This window comes from Microtus oregoni, unplaced genomic scaffold, assembly GCF_018167655.1.
Source record: "Microtus oregoni isolate MIOR12 unplaced genomic scaffold, Mior012 000061F_ref0000440, whole genome shotgun sequence".
NCBI lineage: Eukaryota > Metazoa > Chordata > Mammalia > Rodentia > Cricetidae > Microtus > Microtus oregoni.
The window spans coordinates 7,261,469-7,267,478 of record NW_024543871.1 but is presented as its reverse complement, the minus strand read 5'-3'; the positions used below and the strand labels follow the sequence as shown (position 1 = coordinate 7,267,478).

The following is a 6,010-nucleotide window of genomic DNA, read 5'->3' as shown; positions in this document are numbered from 1 at the left end:
CACTGCCACGCACCGCGCCCCCATGTCTGTGTTCTGTGCGATAGACCCCAGTTCGCGAGCTTCAGGCAAGGGGCTGGAGGTTGAGAATACAGACGCAGAGACAGACCGACATGCAGATCTCTTAACACTGATACTGAAAGCCCCAAGAATGCTCCCTTTATTGTGTTCAGAGGCAGATTATATAGAGATAGCCACGCCCCAGCCAAACCCACCAGAAACCACTCTCCTGCCATCAGGAACTCCTGAAGGTCTCGTACTCAGAGCAGCTGTAGATTACAAGTTGTTTACAAGAAATTCAGGATCTGGGGTCTGACTGCTCCCAACAGGTCACTGTTCCATTGCTGTGAAGAGAAACGAAGACCAAGGCAACTATTACAAAAGAAAGCAGTTTCAGAGGGTTAGTCCATTATCATCATGGTGGGGAGCATGACAGCCGGCATGGGAGGCAGGGTACTGGAAACTACATCCTGATCCATAGGCAGAGTGAGGAAGATGCTGTGGCCAGTGTATGCTTTTGGTACTTCAGAGTCCCGCCCCCACGCCAGTGACCATACTTCTTCCATCAAGGCCACACCCCCTAATCCTTTTTAAATAGTGTTACTCCTGGGTAACTAAGTATTCAAATATATGAACCTTTGGGTCCATTCTTATTCAAACCACTACAGACCTTGTACTTTAAAATATGTTTTGTTTGTACCTTTCAAAACATGAACTGGTCCAAGGTCTTGTCCAGAGGGGTGTGGGGGGGGAGCGGAATCTCATATCTCATGTATCCCAGATTGGCTTCCTAGTGTCTGCGTAGCTGAAGAGTACCTATAATCCCTCATATTCTTGCCTTCACCTCCCATGCCCTCGGGTTACAGTGTGCAGCATTGTCTTACTTTTCTGTGGTTGGGAAAAACTATCTTGACCTTAGAGAAGAAAGGGTTTAGTTTGGCTTCTGATTCCTGAGGGATAGATCCCATGGTGGAACAGGAATGGCGGCAGGAGCGGAGCAGGAAGCTGTCTAATCACGTTTCCATCCACACAAAAAGCAAAGAGAGGAGAGAAAGTGAATTTATAAATACACAAAGTCCACCCCCAGTGGTGGGCTTCTTCCATCGAGGCTCCCCAAAAGGCTCAGTCCATAGCCCTTCCAAACAGTGCCAACAACTGGGGACCACGTGTTCAAACACAGGAGCCTATGGGGGAGACGTCTCGTTGCAGCCACAACAATAACCATGCCCAGTTTCGTGTGGACTGAACCCAGCGCCTTGTACATTGCTGCCAAACACAATACTGACTGAACTACTTCCCTAGCCAAAGAGTTTTGCACGAAAATTGTTGCTCCTATCCATTAAGCAGAGGTAGGCCACTGAGCCCCTCCACACTTTTATTATTATTTACAATGTTAATGGTTTGTAATGGGTTTTCATTCTCATTAGTTGTTTGGACATGTAAGATTTCTAAAAAAAAAAAATCAACGAGACACCCTTTAACAGATGAGATAGCAACTGGAAAACTCAGAAGGGATTTACTAGAGAAAGAATAATGGGGAGAACCAGCTAGTTTCCCACAGCTTGCATAGCCCAGCACACAATCTTCAGATGTCACTAGACGAGGCTGGCAGCTACTCCCATTCTTTCTCCCCAGGACTACATGGTGTGGGATAGGGATACTGCACAGACATTCCCAACTCATCTAAGTTCCCAAACAGAGCAAGTTCATAGGGAAGGTTGACAAACCAGGCATATTTCTCACAAGGCACAAGAGAATCCTAGGGTCATTTGTGGGGTGGTCCTCCAAAGCTTCCTGGGGTAGACAGAAGCTGGGCAGCATCAGCTTCACTTCTATTACAGCCCCCCCCAAAGGCTGCTGCCTTTGTGTTGTATATACCCCAAGGGCTGTAGGACTTACCAGGCAAAAAATTGAAAAGGTCATCCTGCTTTGAATGGAGTGGAATCAAGTTTGGACTGTCCAGAGTAGTTCCTCCCTAAATGAAACGGGAGATTCCAAAAGAGGGGCAGGAACAATGTCCAGGTTAATTGGGGCAGGCCCATTCTTTGCCCGTAGATTCTGCAATTACTCTAAAGAAACATAGGCAAGACAGGAGGGAGAACTGGGTAGGTTAAACTCACCTGCACATGGATAAGGATAAGGTTGTCTACTCATCTCTCCCCCTTTTCTTTATTGGATTCAAATGGTAGTAATCTTAGTTTGGAGAGGGAATTGGCTTCCAGAGCTCCTTCTGTAAAGAAATTAACTTGAGCAATTCAAGCTTGTTTCCTGAAAATGAATTCAGTAGTTAACTTGAAAATAAATGTCTTCCTCCAATTGAAGGCGATTTACGTTCCTTTATCAATCATAATAAAATGAAATCTACATCTGTGCTTTTTTAAAAAATCGGAACATCTTCCCAGAAGATGTGCTATTTGTTTGCAAGTGACAGTCACACGCAGCGCCTGTTGCAGCCACTAAAGCTCTGATGCTTTCCGGATGGCAGCAATTTGAAGTGTAAATCCTAGTCGCGGGGGTCTGTACAATCGGGGAGTCACACAGCTGCAATCGCCATTGCCATGCCGAGCTGTTTTGTAGTTTCAGGCTGTTTTTTCCAAATCTCACAAAAAAATTGAGATTTATGCAAGGGCTTGGCATGTTGCATACACCCATAGTCCCAGCACATGGGCTGTAGAAGCAGGCGGATCAGGAGTTCAAAGTCATGCTCGGCTATTGAGTGGCTCTGTAGATGAGCCACTGTTTGTAAGAAACAAAATGAAACAAGCAGAAGGTTTTAAAGTAAGAGGCATGCAAGGGAAGAAAGGCAGGCCAGCATACGGGGGTAGGTGGGAAATACAGGTGACGGGAGTGTGGCCCCACCAGCAAGCCCCCACATTTGGTAGGAGAGTCAGGAAGTTTTCACACCAGTGATGATGATAGGCGCTTTCATGGCTTAAGTTTGGGGATACACTTGCTAAGCACTGTGTGCATGGATTGAAGGGACTCTGGCCAGCCCAGCCATGGCAAACGTGATTCTGGCAGGCCTTGCCCTACTCCCCCATTCCCTCTTCCTTACTGCTGAAAAAAAAGCCTTATATTACATTGCTAAAACTGGCCACCAAGATCTATTCTCTTATTTGGCCAGTTCCTTCTCCTGAGGCTGACTACCAAGGTCCAGGTACCAATGTATTGAAGTCCAGCAATCAAAAGCCCCCTTTGGTTCACCTAAGTAACATGCCCAATTAAAATTAAACACCTCATCCTAACAGGGGTTTCCCCCCTTTACCTTTATAAACTGCCATTTGCAGAGGCAGTCCTTTGTCACCGCAGGACAAATAGCATTCCTCCATCTCCTCTGTTCCCTTCCCTTCTCCCTTGTCCTCCATCTCCTGTCTTTGTCTCTATTCCCTGCCCGCTGTACTTCTCAGGAAAATCAATCTCTTTCATGCTAAGAATTTGGTCTTGGGGTCCTGAGCTAATACTTTTCCTTTTGTTTATAGTATGGACTATCTTATGCAATCTTCAGAATAAAATGTTTCCAGCCTGGCGGTGGTGGGGCACACCTTTAATTCTAGCACTCAGGAGACAGAGACAGGAGGATCTCTGTGAGTTCGAGGCCAGTCTAGTCTAAATAAGAGAGTTCCAGGACAGCCAGGGCTACACAGAGAAACCCTATCTTGAAGAAACCAAAGCAAAGCAAAGCAAACAAACAAACAGAAAACAGCCCAGGAAGCAAGTGTTCATCGATTGTCACAACAACAAGAATAGCGTGTCTGAGGTAAAGGCCTTTGACAAGCATTGCAACAAGTTGCTACAACATGTGAAGATGTGGATCAATTCCCTCGAGAGCCACAAGGGCACGAAGTCCAAGCTGCTAAACAAGGGTCCCTTACATCTCCCAGATTTTCCTGTGGGACTTGTTATCAATATCCTGAAAAAGTGCTTATGGCTAGCAGTAGGGGTCTCTTCCTGTTAGCAGAACCTCTTCTTAACCGAGAAGACAGCTATGAAATGTGAAGAAAATGCTATTTTGATTTGTTTTGTACGAAGATAAATCAAGGGAAAATTCCTTCTAAAGATGGTGTTAATGTGAGTTTGGTAGAAACATTTCTTTCTTTTTGGCCTTGTGTATATTACTAGCAAGGATTTCTTCTATTGTTTTTACATTTATTTATTATTTTGTGTGAGAGCATGTGTAGTTGCGCATATCAAAGTAAGAGGACAATTTGTGGGAATTAATTTTCTCCTGCTATGTGGGTCTTTGGGGATTAAGGGAATTGAACTCAGGTCCTCAGGCTTGAAAGCAGGCACTTTTACCTACTTAACCATTTGCCAGCCCTATTTTTTTTTGTTTTGTTTTTGTTTTTTTTTCCATTATTTTTTATTGAGAAAAGGAGAAAAAAAACCAAGTTTCCACCTCCTCCCACCCTTCTCCCCCTCCTCCCACCCTTCTCCCCCTCCTCCCACCCTTCTCCCCCTCCTCCCACCCTTCTTCCCCTCCCTCACTCCTCTCCCCCTCCCTCTCCAGTCCAAAGAGGAGTCAGGGTTCCCTGCCCTGTGGTAAGTACTAGGTCCTCCCCTCTCTGTCCATTCCTAGGAAGGTGAACATCCAAACTGGCTAGGCTCCCACAAAGCCAGCACATTACGTAGGTTCAAAACCCCGTGCCATTGTCCTTGGCTTCTCATCAGCCCTCATTGTTCGCCATGCTCAGAGAGTCCAGTTTTATCCCATGCTTTTTCAGTCACAGTCCAGCTGGCCTTGGTGAGCTCCCAATAGATCAGCTCCACTGTCTCAGTGGGTGGGTGCACCCCTCGTGGTCCCTACTTCTTTGCTCATGTTCTCCCTCCTTCTGCTCCTCATTGGGACCTTGGGAGCTCAGTCCAGTGCTCCAGTGTGGGTCTCTGTCTCTATCTCCATCCATCACCAGATGAAGGTTCTATGATGGTATGCAAGATATTCGTCAGTATTGCTCTAGGATAGGGTTATTTCAGGTTCCCTATCCTCAGCTGCCCAAGGAACTAACTGGGGACCTCGGCTTGGGCATCTGGGAGCCACTCTAGGTTCAAGTCTCTTGCCAACTCTAAGGTGGCTCCCTTAACTAAGAATTGTGCTTCCGTGCTCCCCTATCTAACCTTCCTTTATCCCAATCCTCCTGTTTCCCAAGTCCCCCGCTCCTTCCCTTCTACCTTTTCTCTCCCCATTTCCCCTTACCCCCATCCCACCCCACCCCCAAGATCTCAATTTTCTCCCCGGCAATTTTGTCTACTTCCCATAGCCAAGAGGACAACTACATGTTTTTCCTTTGGTTCACCTTCTTACTTAGCTTCTTTGGGATCACCAATTGTAGACTCCGTGACCCTTGTTTATGGCCAGCCCTATTTTTATTTTTTCCATCTAGTTCCACATCACACCTTACCTATATTATTGTGATACAGTATTTTTTGTTTTGTCTTTTGTTTTTCAAGACAGGGATTTTCGGTAGCTTTGGAGCCTGTCCTGGAACTAGCTCTTGTAGACCAGTATGCCTTGGATTTACAGGGATCCTCAAGTCTCTGCCTCCAGATGGGTGAGATTAAAGGCCTTCACCACCACTGCCCTGCTTGACTGGTTTTAGGTAGCTCAGGTTGGCCTCGAACTTTGTTCTTTCTCTTCCCTCTCTTGGTAAAGATTATCTTTCTTCCAAGCTCAACTCAAGTGCCAGCGCAATAAATTACCTTCACCTGCTCCTTATAACCTAGGTGTCAGTCCCTCTCCATGTCCTAGGAGTGAACCAGGTGACAAACCTGATGCCTTTGCAGCCTGAGCCACCCCCTTCAGTAAAGAGGAGGAGGGTCTTAAATTCCGCCTGAGGCGTTGATAGGTGGACCTGCACAGAGGGGCGGGGCCTCGAGGCGTCTCCATGGGAACCAGCGAGGCTGCACGGGTGGGAATTTAGATTGGTGGGTGAAAGGAGGCGGGGCCAGTCTTTAACTCCTTGAATTCCGGCGCAAAGGGCAATGGGGGGTGCCGAAGCACCTAGGAAGCTCTGGGGAG

The 6,010-nt window shown here is 46.7% G+C and overlaps 1 long non-coding RNA gene across 1 annotated transcript; it reads right to left on the bottom strand.

Annotated features, from left to right (window-relative positions):
* Positions 1-325: 325 nt before the first annotated feature.
* On the bottom strand, positions 326-1,936 carry LOC121439413. Its single transcript, XR_005973257.1, has 3 exons — positions 1,897-1,936; positions 912-1,006; positions 326-341 (listed from the first exon to the last, which is right to left on the bottom strand). It is a non-coding gene; the product is annotated as an uncharacterized LOC121439413 (long non-coding RNA).
* Positions 1,937-6,010: the final 4,074 nt, after the last annotated feature.